The 23,982-nt window shown below is 42.8% G+C and overlaps 1 long non-coding RNA gene and 1 pseudogene across 1 annotated transcript; one reads left to right on the top strand and one right to left on the bottom strand.

Annotated features, from left to right (window-relative positions):
* Window positions 1–16,496: 16,496 nt before the first annotated feature.
* On the bottom strand, window positions 16,497–23,299 carry LOC123143792 (ABC transporter B family member 4-like; annotated as a pseudogene).
* Window positions 21,457–23,671, top strand: LOC123143793 (uncharacterized). The gene is made up of 2 exons (XR_006471053.1): window positions 21,457–22,218; window positions 22,857–23,671. It is a non-coding gene; the product is annotated as an uncharacterized lncRNA (long non-coding RNA).
* The last annotated feature ends 311 nt before the right edge of the window (window positions 23,672–23,982 follow it).

Here is a 23,982-nt window from a genome sequence, read left to right as displayed (position 1 = left end):
AGAGTAACCATTATTCTCTTTAAATGAATAACCGTATTGCAATAAACATAATCCAATCATGCTCAACGCAAACACCAAATCTCGATGGTAGAGGGAGCATGCGATGCTTGATCACATCAACCTTGGAAACACTTCCAACACATATCGTCATCTCACCTTTAGCTAGTCTTCGTTTATTCCGCAGCTTTTATTTCGAGTTACTAACACTTAGCAACCGAACCGGTATCTAATACCCTGGTGCTGCTAGGAGTACTAGTAAAGTACACATTCATATAATGTATATCCAATATACTTCTGTCGACCTTGCCTGCCTTCTCATCTACCAAGTATCTAGGGTAGTTCCGCTTCAGTGACCGTTCCCCTCATTACAGAAGCACTTAGTCTCGGGTTTGGGTTCAACCTTGGGATTCTTCACTAGAGCAGCAAATAATTTGTTGTTTCATGAAGTATCCCTTTTGCCCTTGTCCTTCTAGAAACTAGTGGTTTTACTAACCATCAACAATTGATGCTCCTTCTTGATTTCTACTTTCGCACTGTCAAACATCACGAGTTGCTCAAGGATCATCATCTATCCTTGATATTTATAGTTCATCACGAAGCTCTAATAGCTTGGTGGCAGTGATTATGGAGAACCATCACTATCTCATCTGGAAGATTAACTCCCACTCGATTCAAGTGATTGTAGTACTCAGACAATCTGAGCACATGCTCAACGATTGAGCTTTTCTCCCTTAGTTTGCAGGCTTAAGAAACTTGTCAGAGGTCTCATACCTCTTGACGTGGGCACTAGTCCGAAATCCCAATTTCAGTCTTCGGAACATCTCATATGTTCTGCGACGTTTCAAAAACGTCTCTGGTGCCACAATTCTAAACCATTAGCATTACGCACTGAACTATCACGTAGTCATCAAAACGTGTATGTCAGATGTTTCATAACATCTACAGACGACGCTGAGGTTCAGCACACCGAGCGGTGCATTAAGGACATAAGCCTTCTGTGCAGCAATGAGGACAATCCTCAGTTTACGGACCCAGTCCGCATAATTGCTACTATCAACTTTCAACTAAATTTTCTCTTGGAACATATCTTAAACAGTAGAACTAAAGCGCAAGATATGACATAATTTGCAAAGACTTTTTGACTATGTTCATGATAATGAAGTTCATCTGATTATTGAACTCCCACTCAGATAGACATCCCTCTAGTCATCTAAGTGATACATGATCCGAGTCAAACTAGGCCGTGTCCGATCATCACGTGAGACGGACTAGTCATCATCGGTGAACATCTCCATGTTGATCGCATCTACTATACGACTCATGTTCGACCTTTCGATCTCTTGTGTTCCGAGGCCATGTCTATACATGCTAGGCTCGTCAAGTCAACCTAAGTGTTTCGCATGTGTTCCGAGGCCATGTCTGTACATGCTAGGCTCGTCAACACCCGTTGTATTCGAACGTTAGAATCTATCACACCCGATCATCACGTGGTGCTTCGAAACAATGAACCTTCGCAACGGTGCACAGTTAGGGGGAACACTTTCTTGAAATTATTATAAGGGATCATCTTACTTACTACCGTCGTTCTAAGCAAATAAGATGCAAAACATGATAAACATCACATGCAATCAAATAGTGACATGATATGGCCAATATCATTTTGCTCCTTTGATCTCCATCTTCGGGGCACCATGATCATCTTCGTCACCGGCATGACACCATGATCTCCATCATTATGTCTTTATGAAGTTGTCACGCCAACGATTACTTCTACTTCTATGGCTAACGCGCTTAGCAATAAAGTAAAGTAATTTACATGGCGTTATTCAATGACACGCAGGTCATACAAAAAATAAAGACAACTCCTATGGCTCCTTCCGGTTGTCATACTCATCGACATGCAAGTCGTGATCCCTATTACAAGAATATGATCAATCTCATACATCACATATATCATTCATCATATCTTCTGGCCATATCACATCACATAGCACATGCTGCAAAAACAAGTTAGACGTCCTCTAATTGTTGTTGCAAGTTTTTACATGGCTTGTATAGGTTTCTAGCAAGAACGTTTCTTACCTACGTAAAACCACAACGTGATATGCCAATTTCTATTTACCCATCATAAGGACCCTTTTCATCGAATCTGTTCCGACTAAAGTGGGAGAGACAGGCACCCGCTAGCCACCTTATGCAACTAGTGCATGTCAGTCGGTGGAACCTGTCTCACGTAAGCGTACGTGTAAGGTCGGTACGGGCCGCTTCATCCCACAATGCCGCCGAAACAAGATAAGACTAGTAGCGGCACGAAGAATTGGCAACATCTACGCCCACAACTGCTTTGTGTTCTACTCGTGCATAGAAACTACGCATAGACCTAGCTCATAATGCCACTGTTGGGGAACGTAGCAGAAATTCAAAATTTTCTACGCATCACCAAGATCAATCTATGGAGTTTACTAGCAACGAAGGGAAGGGGAGTGCATCTACATACCCTTGTAGATCGCGATCCGGAAGCGTTGCAACAACGCGGATGAAGGAGTCGGACTCGCAGCGATTCAGATCGCGGTTGATTCCGATCTAAGCGCCGAACCACGGCGCCTCCGCGTTCAACACACGTGCAGCCCGGTGACGTCTCCCACGCCTTGATCCAGCAAGGAGAGAGGGAGAGGTTGGGGAAGACTCCATCCAGCAGCAGCACGACAGCGTGGTGGTGATGGAGGAGCGTGGCAATCCCGCAGGGCTTCGCCAAGCACCGCGGGAGAGGAGGAGGGAGAGAGGTAGGGCTGCGCCAAGAGAGACAGGAAAACTCATGTGTTGGGCAACCCTAGACCTCAACTATATATAGGGGGGAGGGGGCTGCGCCCCCTCTAGGGTTCCCACCCCAAGGGGTGGCGGCCAGCCCTAGATCCCATCTAGGAAGGTGGCCAAGGGGGGAAGAGAGGGGGGCGCCACTAGGGTGGGCCTTAAGGCCCATCTGGACCTAGGGTTTGCCCCCTCCCACTCTCCCTGCGCCTTGGGCTTTGGTGGGGGGGTGCACCAGCCCACCTGGGGCTGGTCCCCTCCCACACTTAGCCCACGCAACCTTCTGGGGCTGGTGGCCCCACCTGGTGGACCCCCGGGACCCTCCCGGTGGTCCCGGTACATTACCGATAGCACCCGAAACTTTTCCGGTGACCAAAACGGGACTTCCCATATATAAATCTTTACCTCCGGACCATTTCGGAACTCCTCGTGACGTCCGGGATCTCATCCGGGACTCCGAACAACATTCGGTAACCACGTACATTTATTCCCTATAACCCTAGCGTCATCGAACCTTAAGCGTGTAGACCCTACGGGTTCGGGAACCATGCAGACATGACCGAGACGTTCTTCGGTCAATAACCAACAGCGGGATCTGGATACCCATGTTGGCTCCCACATGTTCCACGATGATCTCATCGGATGAACCACGATGTTGGGGATTCAATCAATCCCGTATTCAATTCCCTTTGTCTATCGGTATGCTACTTGCCCGAGATTCGATCGTCGGTATCCCGATACCTTGTTCAATCTCGTTATCGGCAAGTCTCTTTACTCGTTCCGTAACTCACATCATCCCGTGATCAACTCCTTGGTCACATTGTGCACATTATGATGATGTCCTACCGAGTGGGCCCAGAGATACCTCTCCGTTTACACGGAGTGACAAATCCCAGTCTCGATTCGTGCCAACCCAACAGACACTTTCGGAGATACCTGTAGTGCACCTTTATAGTCACCCAGTTACGTTGTGACGTTTGGTACACCCAAAGCATTCCTACGGTATCCGGGAGTTACACAATCTCATGGTCTAAGGAAATGATACTTGACATTAGAAAAGCTCTGAGCAAACGAACTACACGATCTTGTGCTAGGCTTAGGATTGGGTCTTGTCCATCACATCATTCTCCTAATGATGTGATCCCGTTATCAACGACATCCAATGTCCATGGTCAGGAAACCGTAACCATCTATTGATCAACGAGCTAGTCAACTAGAGGCTTACTAGGGACATGTTGTTGTCTATGTATCCACACATGTATCTGAGTTTCCTATCAATACAATTCTAGCATGGATAATAAACGATTATCATGAACAAGGAAATATAATAATAACCTATTTATTATTGCCTCTAGGGCATATTTCCAACAACTTTGGGCCCGGGTGCCATGATTTCAGATCTGAACCGTTTATGTTATCACTATTATATCTATGTTCTAGATCCGATCTTGCAAGTTATAGTCACCTACTACGTGTTATGATCCGGCAACCCTGGAGTGACAATAGTCGGGACACTTCCCGGTGGTGACCGTAGTTTGAGGAGTTCATGTATTCACCGTGTGCGAATGCTTTGTTCCAGTTCTCTATTAAAAGGAGGCTTTAATATCCCTTAGTTTCCAATTGTACCCCGCTGCCACGGGAGGTAGGACAAAAGATGTCATACAAGTTCTTTCCATAAGCACGTATGACTATTTATGGAATAGATGCCTACATTATATTTATGAACTGGAGCTAGTGCCGTATCGCCCTAGGTTATAACTGTCACATGATGAATATCATCCAACAAATCACCGATACAATGCCTACGATTTTCCTACATATTGATCTTGCTAAGTTACTACTGCTACTGTTACTGTTGCACTTGCTAAAAAAGCATTGCTATCATTGTTACCGCTACTATTGTTGTTGCTACGAATATCAAAACTATCATACTACTTTGCTACTAATCACGTTGATGTAGATAATTAATCTCCAGGTGTGGTTGAATTGACAACTCAGTTGCTAATACTTGCAAATATTCTTTGGCTCCCCTTGTGTCGAATCAATAAATTTGGGTTGAATACTCTACCCTCAAAAACTGGTGCGATCCCCTATACTTGTGGGTTATCACCTACCCCCCTAGGCGCGCCCTCCGTCCTTGTGGCCGCCTCGTGGCTCCTCCGACTTCATCTCCAAGTCTCCTGGTCCAAGAAAAATCATCGCGAAGGTTTCATTCCGTTTGGACTGCGTTTGGCATTCCTTTTCTGCGAAACACAAAAACAAGGAAAAACATGAACTGGCACTGGGCTCTAGGTTAATAGGTTAGTCCCAAAAATAATATAAAATAGCATATTAATGCATATAAAACATCCAAAACAGATAATATAATAGCATGGAACAATAAAAAATTATAGATATGTTGGAGACGTATCATCTTGGCAAGCTCGATCTGATGACTACTCGATAGTTCAGTGTGCCATGCTTTATGACTTAGAATCGGGACTTCAAATACGTTTTGAACATCATGGACCATATGAGATGTTCCAAGAGTTGAAGTTAATATTTCAAGCAAATGCCCGAGTAGAGAGATATGAAGTATCCAACAAGTTCTATAGCTGCAAGATGGAGGAGAACAGTTCTGTCAGTGAACACATACTCAAAATGTCTAGGTATCATAATCACTTGACTCAGTTGGGAGTTAATCTTCCAAATGATAGTGTTATTGACAGAGTTCTTCAATCACTGCCACCAAGCTACAAAGGCTTCATGATGAACTATAATATGCAAGGGATGGACAAGACAATTCCCGAGCTCTTCGCAATGCTCAAAGCTGCGGAGGTAGAAATCAAGAAGGAGCATCAAGTGTTGATGGTTAACAAGACCACTAGTTTCAAGAAAAAGGGCAAGGGAAATAAAGGGAACCTCAAGAAGAATGGCAAGCAAGTTGCCACTCCCAGGAAGAAGCCCAAAGCTGGACCCAAGCCTGAAACTGAGTGCTTCTACTGCACAGGGACTGGTCACTGGAAGCGGAACTGCCCCAAGTATTTGGCGGATAAGAAGGATGGCAAAGTGAACAAAGGTATATTTCATATACATGTTATTGATGTGTACCTTACTAATGCTCGTAATAGCGCCTGGGTATTTGATACTGGTTCGGTTGCTCATATTTGTAACTCGAAACAGGGGCTATGGATTAAATGAAGATTGGCTAAGGACGAGGTGACGATGCGCGTCGGGAATGGTTACAAGGTCGATGTGATCGCCGTCGGCACGCTACCTCTACATCTACCTTCGGGGTTAGTTTTAGACCTGAATAATTGTTATTTGGTGCCAGCGTTGAGCATGAACATTATATCTGGATCTTGTTTAGTGCGAGACGGTTATTCATTTAAATCAGAGAATAATGGTTGTTCTATTTATATGAGTAATATCTTTTATGGTCATGCACCCTTGAAGAGTGGTCTATTTTTGTTGAATATCGATTGTGGTGATACACATATTCACAATACTGATGCCAAAAGATGCAAAGTTGATAATGATAGTGCAACATATTTGTGGCACGGCCGTTTAGGTCATATTGGTGTAAATCGCATGAAGAAACTCCATGCAGGTGGGCTTTTGGAATCACTTGATTATGAATCATTTGATACTTGCAAACCATGCCTCAAGGGCAAGATGACTAAAACTCCGTTCTCTGGAACAATGGAGTGATACGTCTCCAAAGTATCTATAATTTTTTATTGTTCCATGCTATTATATTATCTGTTTTGGATGTTTAATGGGCTTTAATATGCTCTTTTATATTATTTTTGGGACTAACCTATTAACCGAAGGCCCAGTGCCAGTTTCTGTTTTTTTTTGCCTATTTCAGTGTTTTGCAGAAAAGGAATACCAAACGGAATCCAAACGGAATGAAACCTTCGCGATGATCTTTCTTGGAACGAAAGTAGTCCAAAAGACTTGGAGTTGAAGTCTGGAACTCAGCGAGGCGGCCACTAGGCCGGACGGCGCGCCCCCACCCTCGTGGGCCCCACGGAGCTCCACTGACGTACTTCTTTTGCCTATATATACTCTTATACCCTAAAAACATCAGGGGGAGCCACGCAACCACTTTTCCACCACCGCAACCTTTTGTACCCGTGAGATCCCATCTTGGGGCCTTTTCCGGCGATCTACCGGAGGGGGAATCGATCACGGAGGGCTTCTACATCAACACCATAGCCTCTCCGATGATGTGTGAGTAGTTTACCACAGACCTTCGGGTCCATAGTTATTAGCTAGATGGCTTCTTCTCTCTCTTTGATTCTCAATACAAAGTTCTCCTCGATGTTCTTGGAGATCTATTCGATGTAATACCCTTTTGCGGTGTGTTTGCCGAGATCCGATGAATTGTGGATTTATGATCAAGTTTATCTATGGATAATATTTGGTTCTTCTCTGAATTCTTATATGCATGATTTGATATCTTTGCAAGTCTCTTAGAATTATCGTTTTAGTTTGGCCTACTATATTGATCTTTCTTGCAATGGGAGAAGTGCTTAGCTTTGGGTTCAATCTTGCGGTGTCCTTTCCCAGTGACAGTAGGGGCAGCAAGGCACGTATTGTATTGTTGCCATCGAGGATAAAAAGATGGGGTTTATATCATATTGCATGAGTTTATCCCTCTACATCATGTCATCTTGCTTAATGCGTTACTCTGTTCTTATGAACTTAATACTCTAGATGCATGCTGGATAGCAGTCGATGTGTGGAGTAATAGTAGTAGATGCAGAATCGTTTCGGTCTACTTGACACGGACGTGATGCCTATATTCATGATCATTGCCTAGATATTCTCATAACTATGCGCTTTTCTATCAATTGCTCGGCAGTAATTTGTTCACCCACCGTAATATATGTTATCTTGAGAGAAGCCACTAGTGAAACCTATGGCCCCCGGGTCTATTTTCCATCATATAATCTTCTATTTTACATCATATAAGTTTCCGATCTATAATTCTAGTTTCCTATTTATTTTATTTTGCAATCTGTACTTTCCAATCTATACAACAAAAATACCAAAAATATTTATCTTATTATCTTTAGCAGATCTCACTTTTGCGAGTGACCGTGAAGGGATTGACAACCCCTTTATCGCGTTGGTTGCAAGGTTCTTGATTGTTTGTGCAGGTACTAGGTGACTTGCGTGTTATCTCCTACTGGATTGATACCTTGGTTCTCAAAAACTGAGGGAAATACTTACGCTACTTTGCTGCATCACCCTTTCCTCTTCAAGGGAAAACCAACGCATGCTCAAGAGGTGGCATGGAGCGAGCTAATGACTTATTGGAAATAATACATACCAATGTATGCTGTCCGATGAGTGTTGAGGCTCGCAGCGGGTATCGTTATTTTCTGACCTTCACAGATGATTTGAGCAAATATGGGTATATCTACTTAATGAAACACAAGTCTGAAACATTTGAAAAGTTCAAAGAATTTCAGAGTGAAGTGGAGAATCATCGTAACAAGAAAATAAAGTTTCTACGATTTGATCGCGGAGGCAAATATTTGAGTTACGAGTTTGGCCTTCATTTAAAACAATGTGGAATAGTGCTACCTCTTGAGCTTGCGTTGGTTTTTCCCTTGAAGAGGAAAGGGTGATGCAGCAAAGGAGCGTAAGTATTTCCCTCAGTTTTGAGAACCAAGGTATCAATCCAGTAGGAGACTACACAGCAAGCCACTGAATACCTGCACAAACAAACACCAACTTGCAACCAACGCGACAAAGGGGTTGTGAATCCCTTCACGGTTATTCGCAAAGTGAGATCTAATAGAGATGGATAAACGGTAAAGTAATATTTTTGGTATTTTTGGTTTATGGAACGGAAAGTAAGGATTGCAAAGAAACTAAATAGAAAACTATAAATTGTAGATCGGAAACGTATATGATGGAAACTAGACCCTGGGGCCATAGGTTTCACTAGAGGCTTCTCTCAAGATAGAAATTGTTACGGTGAGTGAACAAATTACTACCGAGCAATTGATAGAAAAGCGCAAAGTTATGACGATATGTAAGGCTGATCATGAATATAGGCATCACGTCCATGTCAAGTAGACCGAAACGATTCTGCATCTACTACTATTACTCCACACATCGACCGACTCCTTCCTGCATCTAGAGTATTAAGTTCATCAGAACAGAGTAACACATTAAGCAAGATGACATGATGTAGCGGGATTAACTCAAGCAATATGATGAAAACCCCATCTTGTTATCCTCGATGGCAACAATACAATACGTGCCTTGCTGCCCCTACTGTCACTGGGAAAGGACACCGCAAGATTGAACCCAAAGCTAAGCACTTCTCCCATTGCAAGAAAAAACAATCTAGTTGGCCAAACCAAATCGATAGTTCGAAGAGACTTGCAAAGATATCAAATCATGCATATAAGAATTCAAAGGAGATTCAAATAATATTCATAGATAAGCTGATCATAAATCCACAATTCATCGGATCTCGGCAAACACACTGCAAAAGAGTATTACATCGAATAGATCTCTAAGAACATTGAGGAGAACTTTGTATTGAGAATCAAAGAGAGAGAAGAAGCCATCTAGCTACTAGCTATGGACCCGTAGGTCTGAAGTAAACTATTCACGCTTCATCGGAGAGGCAATGGTGTTGATGTAGAAGCCCTCCGTGATCGATTCCCCCTCCGGCAGGATGCCGGAAAAGGCCCCAAGATGGGATCTCACAGGTACATAAGGTTGCAACGGTGGAAAAGTGGTTTCGTGGCTCCCCTGGATGTTTTTGGGGTATAAGAGTATATATAGGAGGAAGAATTAGGTCAGGAGACCCTCGAGGGGCCCACAAGGTTAGGGGGCGCGCCCCACCCCCCTGGGCGCGCCCTCCACCCTTGTGGCCGCCTCGAGGCTCCTCTGACTTGCACTCCAAGTCTCCTGGGTGTCTTCTGGTCCAAGAAAAATCATGGAGAAAGTTTTATTCCGTTTGGACTCCGTTTGGTATTCCTTTTCTGTGAAACTCTAAAACAAGGAAAAAACAGAAACTTGCACTGGGCTCTAGGTTAATAGGTTAGTCCCAAAAATCATATAAAATAGCATATTAATGCATATAAAACATCCAAAATAGATAATATAATAGCATGGAACAATAAAAAATTATAGATACGTTGGAGACGTATCAAATAGTTTCACAACTCACGCCACCTGGAACACCACAACGTAATGGTGTGTCCGAACTTTGTAACCGTACTTTATTAGATATGGTGTGATCTATGATGTCTCTTACCGATTTACCACTATCGTTTTGGGGTTATGCATTAGAGACAGCTGCATTCACGTTAAATAGGGCACCGTCTAAATCCATTGAGACGACACCGTATGAACTGTGGTTTCGCAAGAAACCTAAGCTGTCGTTTCTTAAAGTTTGGGGTTGCGACACTTATGTCAAAAGGGTTCAACCTGATAAGCTCGAACCCAAATCGGAGAAGTGTGTCTTCATATGATACCCTAAAGAAACAATTGGGTACACCTTCTACCACAAATCAGAAGGCAAGATCTTTGTTGCCAAGAATGGAAACTTTCTAGAGAAGGAGTTTCTCTCGAAAGAAATGAGTGGGAGGAAAGTAGAACTTGATGAGGTAATTGTACCTTCTCTCGAATTGGATGGTAGCTCATCACAGAAAACTGTTCCCGTGATGCCTACACCCACTAGAGAGGAAGCTAATGATAATGATCATGAAACTTCAGATCAAGTTACTACTGAACCTCATAGGTCAACCAGAGCACGATCCGCACCAGAGTGGTACGGTAATCCTGTTCTGGAAGTCATGTTACTAGACCAGGACGAACCTACGAACTATGAAGAAGCTATGATGAGCCCATATTCTGAAAAATGGCTTGAGGCCATGAAATCTGAGATAGGATCCATGTATGAGAATAAAGTATGGGCTTTGGTGGACTTGCCCGATGATCGCCGGGCCATAGAGAACAAATGGATCTTCAAGAAAAAGACTGACGCTGATGGTAATGTTACTGTCTACAAAGCTCGACTTGTCGCAAAAGGTTTTCGACTAGTTCAAGGAGTTGACTACGATGAGACTTTCTCACCCGTAGCGATGCTTAAGTCAGTCCGAATCATGTTAGCAATTGCCGCATTTTATGATTATGAAATCTGGCAAATGGATGTCAAAACTGCATTCCTTAATGGATTTCTTAAAGAAGAGTTATATATGATGCAACCAGAAGGTTTTGTCGATCCTAAAGGTGCTAACAAAGTGTGCAAGCTCTAGCGATCCATCTATGGACTGGTGCAAGCATCTCGGAGTTGGAATATACGCTTTGATGAGGTGATCAAAGCATACAGTTTTATACAGACTTTCGGAGAAGCCTGTATTTACAAGAAAGTGAGTGGGAGCTCTGTAGCATTTCTAATATTATATGTGGATGACATATTGTTGATTGGAAATGATGTAGAATTTCTGGATAGCATACTTGAATAAGAGTTTTTCAATGAAAGACCTCGGTGTAGCTGCTTATATATTAGGCATCAAGATCTATAGAGGTAGATCAGGACGATTAATAGGACTTTCACAAAGCACATACCTTGATAAAGTTTTGAAGAAGTTCAAAACGGATCAGTCAAAGAAAGGGTTCTTGCATGTGTTACAAGGTGTGAAGTTGAGTCAGAGTCAATGCCCGACCACTTCAGAAGATAGAGAGAAAATGAAAGTCATTCCCTATGCCTCAGTCATACGTTCTATCATGTATGCTATGTTGTGTACCAGACCTGATGTGTGCCTTGCTATAAGTTTAGCAGGGAGGTACCAAAGTAATCCAGGAGTGGATCACTGGACAGCGGTCAAGGACATCCTGAAGTACCTAAAAAGGACTAAGGATATGTTTCTTGTTTCTGGAGGTGACAAAGAGCTCGTCGTAAATGGTTACGTCGATGCTAGCTTTGACACTGATCCGGATGACTCTAAGTCACAAACCGGATACATATTTATATTGAATGGTGGAGCTGTCAATTGGTGCAGTTTCAAGCAGAGCGTCGTGGCGGGATCTACGTGTGAAGCGGAGTACATAGTTACTTCAGAAGCAGCAAATGAAGGATTTCATATCTGATCTAGGTGTAATACCTACTGCATCGGGTCCAATGAAAATCTTTTGTGACAATAATGGAGCAATTGCCTTAGCGAAGGAATCCAGATTTCACAAAAGAACCAAACACATCAAGATACGCTTCAACTCCATCTGTGATCAAGTCAAGGAGGCAGACATAGAGATTTGCAAAATACATACGGATCTGAATGTAGCAGACCCGTTGACTAAGCCTCTTCCACGAGCAAAACATGGTCAGCACCAAGACTCCATGGGTGTTAGAATCATTACAATGTAATCTAGATTATTGACTCTAGTGCAAGTGGGAGACTGAAGGAAATATGCCCTAGAGGCAATAATAAAGTTGTTATTTTATATTTCCTTATTCATGATAAATGTTTATTATTCATGCTAGAATTGTATTGATCGGAAACCCAAATACATGTGTGAATACATAGACAAACACTGTGTCCCTAGTGAGCCTCTACTTGACTAGCTCGTTGATCAAAGATGGTTAAGGTTTCCTAACCATGGACATGAGTTGTCATTTGATAACGGGATCACATCATTAGGAGAATGATGTGATGGACAAGACCCATCTGTTAGCTTAGCATATTGATCGTTTAGTTTTATCGCTATTGCTTTCTTCATGTCAAATACATATTCCTTCGGCTATGAGATTATGCAACTCCCGGATACCAGAGGAATACCTTGTGTGCTATCAAACGTCACCACGTAACTGGGTGATTATAAATATGCTCTACAAGTATCTCCAAAGGTGTTTGTTGGGTTGGCATAGATCGAGATTAGGATTTGTCACTCCGAGTATCGGAGAGATATCTCTGGGCCCTCTCGGTAATGCACATCATAAGAAGCCTTGCAAGCAAAGTGACTAATGAGTTAGTTGCAGGATGATGTATTACGGAACAAGTAAAGAGACTTGCCGGTAACGAGATTGAACTAGGTATGTAGATACCGACGATCGAATCTCGGGCAAGTAACATACCGATGGACAAAGGGAATAACGTATGTTGTCATAACGGTTCAACCGATAAAGATCTTCGTAGAATATGTAGGAGTCAATATGAGCATCCAGGTTCCGCTATTGGTTATTGACCGGAGAGGTGTCTCGGTCATGTCTACATAGTTCTCGAACCCGTAGGGTCCGCACGCTTAACGTTCGATGATGCTATTGTATAATATCAGTTATGTGATTTGGTGACCGAATGTTGTTCGGAGTCCCGGATGAGATCACGGACATGATGAGGAGTCTCGAAATAGGACGATAGTATTCGGACACCGAAAGTGTTCCGGAGTGTATCGGGTATCTATCGTAGTACCGGAGGGGTTACCGGAACCCCTGGGGGAGGTATATGGGCCATACGAGGGGAGCACACCAGCCCACAAGGGGTGGCGCCCCCCCCTGGCATGTGGCCAAATTGGAGAAGGAACAAGGGGGGTTCAGCCCCCCTTCCTTTCTCTCTTCCCCCTTCCTTTCTTCTCCAGTTGAAAAAAGGAAAGGGGGCGCCACTTGGGGAAACCTCAAGTAGGATTCGGATCCTACTTGGGGCGCCCCCTGGCTGCCTCTCCTCCCCTCCCACCTATATATATGTGGGGAGGGGGGCGCCTAGAACACACAACATCAATTGTTAGCTGTGTGCGGCGTCCCCCTCCACAGTTTACACCCCCGGTCATATTCTCGCGGTGCTTAGGCGAAGACCTGCGCGGATCACTTCACTATCATCGTCACCACGTCGTCGTGTTGACGGAACTCATCTACTACCTTGACACCTTGCTGGATCAAGAAGGCGAGGGAGGAAAAAATGGCGGGGCGGACATATACAAGCAATGCCGAAGAGAAACCTCCAGGTCATGGGGAACAAGTGGGAGAAGGAGATGATTACGCGTCATGGTGCGGCAAACAAAATGTCCGCCACTTGGACGGGCATTTTTCCTGTAAAGGACATGAAGAAGGAGGAAATGCACAAGATGTTCATAGATGCACAAAGGGAGAAGATAGAGTTCAAACGGGAAAAGTTAAACTTAGAGAAGATAACAAAATAGAATTGAAGAGATAAGAGAATGTTGCAAAATGGGAGCTTCAACAAGCAGCCACAAATCCAAGGAATTGAGCTCGGGAGAGAGAGAAGTTGAGGCTTGCGAGAGAGTTGGAGGAGTCGAGGATCATGTTGCAGGACATGAACCTCTTGGATGATGAAGACAAGAAGTGGCTGGTCCACACGAAGAAGATGGTCAATGAACGCAAAAACTAAAGTCATTGATTCATCTGTGTATCGCCTATCTATGTATGAACTGTTGGATTTTATTTTGGCATGTAATGAATTGTCATTTACTTTTATCATTGAGTTCATGATAAACCTTTTTATGTCTTTCTTATAGTGATCATTGGAAGTCTATCAATACCCTAGCTTCAATGAATGAAGACCGATGGGCTACGAAGTGGAGATGATGTCGTCGGGTCATTGTTCATGATGTCTTCACCATGATTTGACTTACTAGTGTGAAAGGTACCGTGCTAGTGGCTATATCATCTAGATTGAGAGTGATATTTCATTCTTGTTTAATAGATGCTCCAAGGAGCAAGGGCATCTCTAACCGATCTCCTAAAAAAAATAGAGAAGTAAACAACCGAGTAAAATTTAGTGGAGTACTTTTACTCCTCTAAGCTTTGGTTGTTTCTAGCCGATCCCCTAAACTAGCTGAGTCATTTTTGTTGTCAAATAGAGGACGGTGCGTCGACCCGTTGGCTGGGGAGCTGGGGTTGCTGCCAGCCCACCCGAGTTCAAGTCACGGCTCGGACGCATGGTGCTCACGGAGTTTCTCCTATAAATAAACGCCAACAAGGGCCCTTGGGTTGGTCTAGGGATGGCAATGGGTACCCATTATCCGCGTACCCTGTGGGTAAAAACCCTATTAGGGTAAGGGTATGGGACAAAAAGTTACCCATGGGTACTTAAATGGGAAAATATCATACCCATCGGGTAGAGAGGGTACGGGTATGGGATCGTATAACCCATGCCCGCGTACCCATGTACCCATCTAAAATGTTGACAGGTGAGTTTCCGTTAATATTCCAATGTATTCATTTCCCCTCCTAATCACGGTAGGTAAAAACTCTAATGTGTATTCAAATTATCTCTATAATTTATCACGATTTCGTGAACTAAAAGTGTATGCATATGTGTTGTTATTTATGATTATGTGTTGTTGTTTAACATTTTTATATGTCACTTTATAGGCAAGTATTTTTGTTTATGAGAATATGTTGTTGTTACAATATGTTGTTGTACATTGCTGTTTAAAATGTGTTGCTATTTATAATTTATGATTATATGTTGCTTTTTACAACTATTTTCTACTCAATTGATGTGTTGTAAACGCGGTTATTTGTACCCGCGGGTACCCATATACCCTGGCGGGTGACGGGTATGGGCATGAGTGATGGGTAAACTCAGGGCGGACGGGTAAGCGTATGGGGTAGCTCCACCCGTACCCATACCCTGCGGGTGCCATCCCTAGGTTGGTCTCATTTATACCCATTTTTGTTGTCAAATCTTTCTAATTTTAGTTTACATAGTATATTTCAACAAAGGAATATATTCATCCTTTCTCGCTTAGTTCCACACTATTCCGAAGTGAGCATGACAAACTCTGACAGAAGTATAAACAACAAGCAAGTGCATAGCCTTGTTTTTGTACTGAAGAAATGCTTCGTATAATCGTTTTGCCATGGGTGATGCAGAACCTCGAGCACTACAGCATGCGGAACCACGGCCTGTGCCTGGTGTCGGTGAAGCAGACAGTGCAGCTGACCAACGTGGCGGACCTCTAGGCACCAACTAACACCACCAGAAGCTGTTGAAGCGAAGCTCGAGGTTGGTTTCAGCGGCGATGGCCGCACTGTGTGTCGGGGTAGAATTCCGGTGCAAGTACGCGCGTGGCTGACCCAATTCCGCAGCCCGCCGCCGTGTCCATCACTGGTTCCAGAGCCCCAAAAATCCGCCATGGTAACCGAGAGAGCCCGGCCAGATTGGTGAACTCCGGCAGTGGCGCGGACCGGGGGTGGGGGTGCGCAGCGGCAGCGGCGACGGATTCAAGGTCAGAGGGTCAGAGGGGAGCTTGGCCGGCTCGAGGCTGCCCTAAGTTATGCAAGTCCATTTCGGCCTAGCCCAGCCCACCCAGCAGCACAAACCAGAAAGAGGGATGCCCTCGAAGAAAAGGAACTCGCCGGTGAAGATGTGGCGTCGCGGCCGACGGGAGCAGCGCGGTCGCCGACTGGCCCAGAGGTATGCGATGCTCTAAAATTTGTATGGATTCTGGGTTTTCCTGTTTCAGAATGCGCGCATCCCAGAGGTAGGCGCGCTTATCAGTTTAGCCGACGTTGTCGCCCTTTCCAAGAAACCTGTATGTTCGAAGTCATTTGGTATGCCGCAAGACCACTATCCCTACTGCTGCGTTCGAATCCTTTGCCTAGAACCTGCAGTTTTTGTGAAGTAGAGGCTCAGATCTAGATTTTTTTAAGGGTCAGAGCTCAAATCATGTCTCTTCTCTAGGCGTTCTTCTATCAGACTACCAATACTGCTGCAGTTTTTAGTTAGTATTTAAAAGCAACTATTTATTGATATCAGCTTGCACACGGGTAAACATCTTGCATTCACTTCTCAAATCACAAAACACTGTATTGCCTGGCAAAATAATTGTACTAGGAACAAACGGATGTACCCCCTCTACCAAAATATAAGGCGTTTTTGTACTGTCAATTTGAACTACAAAAACGTCTTATATTTTAGTACGGAGGGAGTGGTAAGAATCAAAAGGAAAATAATGAATGTCAAATATACACCGTTCTACTTGGAATTTGAGCGAAGTTCTACTAGCGAAGCATAGACTCCATCCTTGATCCGCATCAGGGCCTCATGATTTCCCTTTTCTGCAATTTTGCCTTCTTTGAGGACCGCAATCGCATCAGCCCCTTTGATTGTGGAGAGGCGGTGCGCCACCACTATGGTGGTCCTGCTCACCATGACTCGATCCAATGCGTCCTGAACGATGCGCTCCGATTCCGCGTCCAGGGCGCTGGTCGCCTCGTCAAGCAGTAGTATCTTCGGGTCCTTTATAATGGCCCTTGCGATGGCTACCCGCTGCTTCTGTCCACCAGATAGCTGCACTCCTTTCTCGCCAACCAGAGTGTCGTATCCCAGTGGCAAGCTCGATATAAACTCATGAGCATTTGCTGCCTTGGCCACACCCGTAACCTCTTCCTCTGTCACCTCCCCGTGTTTCCCGTATGTTATGTTTGCACGGATTGTGTCGTTGAAAAGAACTGGCTCCTGGGCTACCAGCCCCATCTGATCCCTTAACCAGCTAATTCTCAAGCTCTTAATCTCGACTCCATCTACTGAGATACTACCAGAATCAGGATCATAGAAACGCTCCAGTAAAGAAATTATTGTGGACTTTCCACTACCACTCTCTCCAACTAGTGCTATGGTCTGAAAAGGGAAGAAAAAGTTTTCAACATAGCAGTTTTTGTGGTTGTCAATCATCCTATGCGAAATAAATCAGCTGAAAGCTTCTTATATATGATAACACTGCAACTAGATCATGCATCACCTATTTTAAGTATTATTCTTGGTACTATGCTAAGAGGTGGCACATAAAGTTAGTTATCCGAATGAAAACAATTGGGCGCAACAATTAAACAAGACTACAAAAGATTGCAAATCATACCTTTCTTGAAGGAATGTGCAAAGTAAAGTCACTGAATATTTGGACATCAGGGCGTGATGGGTACTTGAAACTGACATTACTGAATTCAATGTCGCTAGTGACATTTTCCAGCATCATACCCTCATCGCTACTTGTATTGATTTTTGACTTCCGATCTAGAATACTGAAAACAGAAATGGCTGAATCCTTTGCTTTTGTCGCATTAGAGGCCAATGCACTTGCGTTTGAAACCCCAACAGTTGCAAAAACCAAGGCAAAGAAAACCTGAAAAAATTCAATGAATTTGTGAATGATTATTAAAAGTTAATTCTCATATACAAATAGTTACTTGAAATGATTTAGCAATTCTTACTTTGGAAACGTCTGCAAAAGTAGCTTTTCCCTGACGTACAAACTGTGCACCAACATAGAAGCATAAAGCAATCGTAAAATACAACACCATGAATGAGAAACCAAAACCAAGACCTCCAACGATTCCACTTTGAATTCCCTGTTTCCTTAAAGCTTCACATTTCTTGTTATATGTTGTAACCACTCTTTTCTCTGCACAGAAAGATGCTATAGTTCTGATACTACTAACAGCGTCAGTTGCAACTTGACTTGCATCTTCATACATCTCCTGCACAATAGTAGTATGATCACATTATTGTAATGATTGATTCTATGGTATTCAATCTTGAAACAAACATCAAATAACTTTTAGAGTTATGTCTCACCTTAGCTTCTTCACCAAACCCCTTCAAGAACTTCGCTTGAGCATAACCCTGTGCACCCAATAAAGGAATGACACAAGTGATAATCAGTGCAAGCCTCCAGTCTGCCTTAAAAGCTATGACAAAGCCAGCTATTAGTGAAGCTGTAGACTGCACTATAAGGCCGAGGTTATCTCCTACTAAGCGCCGAACATTTAATGCGTCAACTGAGAGTCGTGTACCAAGTGCACCACTGTAAGTGATAAAGCAGAATCTTAATATATGTGTAGATTTATGCACAAGAAGATAAAGTAACTGAGATCATTTGAATATGGTACCTGGAATTTGAGGGATTATCAAACCAAGCAACTTCCTGATGCACAATATTTTGAAATGACAGAGTACGAACACGCTCTATAAGCTTGCCACCAGCAATTCCAAACAAAAGATATTCTGCTGTGCTTGCAATGAAAGATGCAATCCCCAGAACTACAAATATCAACGCCCAAAAGCTAGAATCTTTTCGCAGCTTATCTGGTGGCTCGTAGAATGATTTTATGCTGCCAGTCATTAGTAGGCCGTACAATGGCAAAATGACTCCATGCACTGATGCTGCTATAGCGCCGAGCAGAAGAAATGGTACCTCTGGCTTGTTAAGATAAAAAAGGCGTCCAACTGCTTCTTTCTGAAGGGTCTTCCCATCGGGAAGGTCCTCATTGTTCTGTTCACCTGTGATTGCATCCTCATGCAACTCAACTGGTAGTCCTAATGTGTTCTTGAAGGAGTGTCTGTTGCTATTGTCAAAAGAAACATTAGTCATTGACCGTCTAACCGACAAACTAGTGCTTTTTGATGAGGAATTGGGCACTTCTGAATCCTGTATTTTACGTCTTTCATCACCACGAGTTTCTTGTAGCCTAATAAGCTGGGAGTAAGCTCCATTGGGATCCTTTACCAATGCATGATGAGGACCTGCACATGTAGGATATTTTTGTGTGGTGAATGAATCATCATAGGCTGACAATAAACATATCATAGAATGGGAAAATTAATGCATATTCAAGAGATTCTAACCTTGTTCGACTATTTTCCCTTGATGAACGACTGTGATGCAGTCAACATTCCTTACAGTGCTCAAACGATGTGCAACGACAAGTGTGGTTCTTTCCACCAATATCCTATTGATTGCCTCCTGAACTATCCTCTCAGATTCCACATCCAATGCACTTGTTGCTTCATCTAGCAAAAGGATTTTTGGATCTTTAAGGATAGCTCTCGCAATTGCAATTCTTTGCTTTTGTCCTCCAGAAAGTAGAGTGCCACATTGGCCAACCAATGTGTCATAGCCCTGGTATGAAATTAAAATGCTATTAGCTTAAATATCAAGAAGTCATTTGAAGCATTCAGTCATTATTTACATACATTTGGTAACTTGTCGATGAAGTTTGCGGCATTTGCAAGCTCGGCTGATCTCTTGATCTCTTCAAGTGTTGCATTTTCTTTACCATAGATTATGTTATCTTTAATGGAGGTCATAAACAACAATGGTTCTTGGCTAACAAGGCCGATCTTCCCTCTTATCCAATCAAGACTCAGATTCTTGATGTTGACTCCATCTATCAAAACTTCGCCAGCCTGTGGATCATAGAATCTTTCAACTAGGCTGATAACAGTTGACTTGCCACTTCCACTCTCTCCAACTATGGCCATTGTTGTTCCACTGGCTACTTGTAATGATAATCCATCTAATATTAACTGCCCGGGTCTTGCAGGGTAGCGAAAGTACACATCCTTTAGCTCAACATCACCCTTGATATTTTCCAAGACCATGCCACTCATATCATCTGAATCTATTTCAGGTTTCCTCTATTGTTTCGAACAGTCTGTATGCTGCAGATTGACCTTCCGCAATTGCAGAAATTGATGGTGTTGCACTACCTAATGAACTGTTACAAAAATTTAAGCGCCAGGTTTACGACATTAACATAACATATTTAATGGTCACCTTTTCTATTTCTTGGCATGAAGTAGAGTTTAGGAACTACTAGTACTTCATATAGGTATGCTCTGCTGAGGTAACATAAGAAGATAGAGCAATGCAAATAGAATATTTAGCGTACTGCAGTGGGTTGCAAGCTGGTTATTCGATGAATTATATCCATCTACTGAAAATGTGAATCAATTAGTAATCCATCTACTGATAGTGCTATATTCAATATATAAGCTTGTCATATTTATTGTTTGACAAAATGTTAATTTAATACTTCAAACATAATGGTTGTAATTTCAAGTAGCTTCGACAATATCTAGCGATTGCCGTTATAACTTCCTCAGGATTCATGGCACCCTGTTGTGAGGGTGCAATAGTTGCAATTTACATCTGGTTCAAAATTGTGCTTCGTGTGGTCGATTGGGTTGATGTTTTAGAGATTTTTTTTATATATAATCGGATCCCCAAAAGTAGAAATGTACCCCATTTTCTTTTGAATTTATGGTAGATACTTTTTAGGATTATTGTTTGATTTCTTTTTCCCTCAAAGGGAAGGAGGCACCTTGAATCTCGTGGGCCATTTGTATTTATAACAAAATTATTAGCCTTGAGCTCATACCAATTGACATTATTTACCACTAAACATGAATTAGTAAGCAAATGTTAACTCTCTAAAGATAATCTCTGAACACACCTTGAAAGGAACATTAAACTTCCATGGAAAGTTCCTTCTAGAATTTACAGCAATATATGTATTCGCAAGTCATGCGTAAGAAAAAAGTTATTTAGAATTTTAAATTTTATTATATAATGTTCTATATTTCCATTCATTCAAGACGTCCTTCAATAAATTGAGGATTATATACGGCAAATATTAAGATTTCAGGGTATTTGCAATGTTAAGGTTTCAGAAACTCACGTTGCGCCAGTCATTACGGCAAACAAAACAGTGATGATCTTCCCTCCAGTGTATCCTTTGTCAATGATTAGCTTTCCACCATACCAGAAACCTAGACCATAGCTGCTAAATATGATGCAGAAGACAGAGCCCATGCCAAAACCATTGACAAGGCCTTCCTCAACAGCAGTCTTGTAGGCTTTCTTTATGAATTTATTATACATTTCTATAGCTTTCTTCTCTCCATTGAAGGACACAACCTGATTACACGAGGGTTGCTAAATTAATGTTTGCTATTTATTTGTATTAGTTGAGATAATTGATATAATTTCGAATGACTAATATACTTTGAACTCACTGTTCGTATAGATCCAATTGTCTGTTCAACTGTGTCTGCAGCATCACTATACGATGTTAGTCGCTTGCTAGAAACCCGGGTTAGCAGCTGTGCAGACACTGCACCAGCGATAGCAACTAATGGTAGTGACGTTAGCATGACAAGAGTCAGGAGCCAGCCTTTTGTGAATGCTATGATAAGACCCCCAAAGAAGGCAGATATGGCTTGTACAAGCTTCCCTCCCTGTAAATCAGAATGCAGGAATGTCAGCACTTGTAGCACTGGATAGGCTGCATAGAATGTATGAAATATGAAATACACTTAGGTGAGTAACACAAAAGTTTATGTAGTAGCAAGAAATATTGATGCTTGTCATTGACTTGCACCTGCAGATCTGCGCACACTTGCAGTGTGATGAAAAATATTATGTTTCCTTATTTCGTAGTACTACAGAGGAAGTATTACCTTCTCACCAAGAGCATCTTGAATTATGACCGTATCGCTAGACATTCTAGAAACTGCTTCACCAGTTGTCATTTCTGTGTCGAAGAATGCAATATCTTGCCTCAGAACTGATTTCAGGTACAAAGAACGGATGCGGGCTGACTGCCTTTCTCCTGACATTGTCCAGCATGACATCTCTGGAAGATAATGAAGGGTGAGCCTCTTTTAGTGGGGTAACTTCTTTGCCATTAGCATAAATTTAACCAGACATATTCAATTTTTAGGAATGCAGTTGGTACTTCATGGAATGAATAGATGATAATTGATAACGAATTGAAGAATGCATTCCTCACCCAAGTGAGAACAAATTTGTGTCTCCTACACTTTTTTTTTCTTGATCACGCACCAAAGTGTGTATCATTTTGTATTAATAAGATGACACTGAGAAGGAGGTGGAAACAACAAAGCTCACCCAATATCTAACTAAATGTCTGACCGCGAACGTGGCGCTATATGATTGCACATAACTGTTTCGTTTCATTGCTCACTGCTTGTTTATTTTGTATCTTTGAACTGCAGTTGAGTTTGATATGAAAATTTACAAGTTTATAGAGTACTCTTCCGATGGAGTTTTGAGTTTTCACGGAGAAGCTGGTTTCCATCTGATATTAAATAACCTTGTTAATTATTCTCTGCATTTAGGTATAGTTGTTAGCGATGATAACTTCCTCTTCGAAAAAGAAAAAGAAAAACAATCCTCTGTGGTTAAGTCTATTTGAAAGTGGTATGTACTGAATGTATTACTATCTTTTCCTGTGTACTATTTCTTGACATCTAAATTTTCAATGACAGGAAACATGTATTGCAAGAATAGAATGGGAACCGCACTTACGAAGAAAGGAAGCAACTGCTATCCCAATGCCCAAATATACGAAGTTGAGAACAACCTGGAGATCAAAAGAACATTCTCTGTTAACTCGTCTAGCCAATCTTCAGGCTAAGTGATCTGATCACCGTAAGCTGGGGCGCACCTTGGTGACAGCGGGGAGGACGGTGCTGGTGGTGCTCTCGCCGAAGGAGTTGATGGCGTCTCCAAAGACGACCAACATGAGGGACCCCGCCACGCCGTTGCCCACCGCCCCCAGCGAGCCAACCACCATGAGCAGCACGTCGAGGCTGTCGGCGTACCTGAACATGCCGAGCAACGACACCTTCTTCTCCGGCTGTTCACCTTTTTCTTGCTCGCCGCCGTGGCGTGCTCCTTCTCCGCTGCGAGCTTCTGCTGTCGCGTCCATTTCCTGGCAGCTACAGCTTGCGTTGCTGGTGTGCTCGACGAGCCCAGGCCTGCACCGTGCCGTGTGTAGTTCCTGTCCCCGGGGGTGGAGGAGGCACTGTGTATAAGCATTTCGCCGGCCGCCCAGAGCCCAAGACAGAGTGCTTTGACTGTTCTTGGGCTGGTTGGGTGCTCCGAAGCAGAGGAAGGGCCCGGGAAAGTTTGCGATGGAAAAGTACTTTTGTGCGCACGGATTTATGGATTTTTGTATGTGGGTTTGCACGGATTTATCGTTGGCATGTGGTGATTTGCTGCGACAATTCAAGATTCACAGCCTACTTTTGTGCGCAGCGTCAGCGTAGTCACTAGTTGGTCAAATGGATTGACCAGTATTGTTTCTAGAAAGGAAAAAAAGGTGCGCTAAGATGGTCTCGGGTGGTCACCGGCACTTGTTTCTTTTTTTAAGTTGACCAATGTTTGTTTCTAGAAAGGAAAAAAAGGTGTCGACAGATCGTAAGCTGGTACGGCCATGAAATATGGATATATTCATGGAATATTTTTTTCTATCCATGCAGCAATGTCACATCAACAAATCATGCATGTTAACCATAGTTTTCTTTTTTCACTAATCTATCCATGCAATCATGACAACATCAACAAGTCATGCATGACAGTCCTAAGTTATGTTTTTCCATTATTTTTTGG

This window comes from Triticum aestivum, chromosome 6D (genome assembly GCF_018294505.1).
Source record: "Triticum aestivum cultivar Chinese Spring chromosome 6D, IWGSC CS RefSeq v2.1, whole genome shotgun sequence".
NCBI lineage: Eukaryota > Viridiplantae > Streptophyta > Magnoliopsida > Poales > Poaceae > Triticum > Triticum aestivum.
Note: the sequence above shows the minus strand (reverse complement) of the source record. Positions and strands in the feature narration are given on the sequence as shown.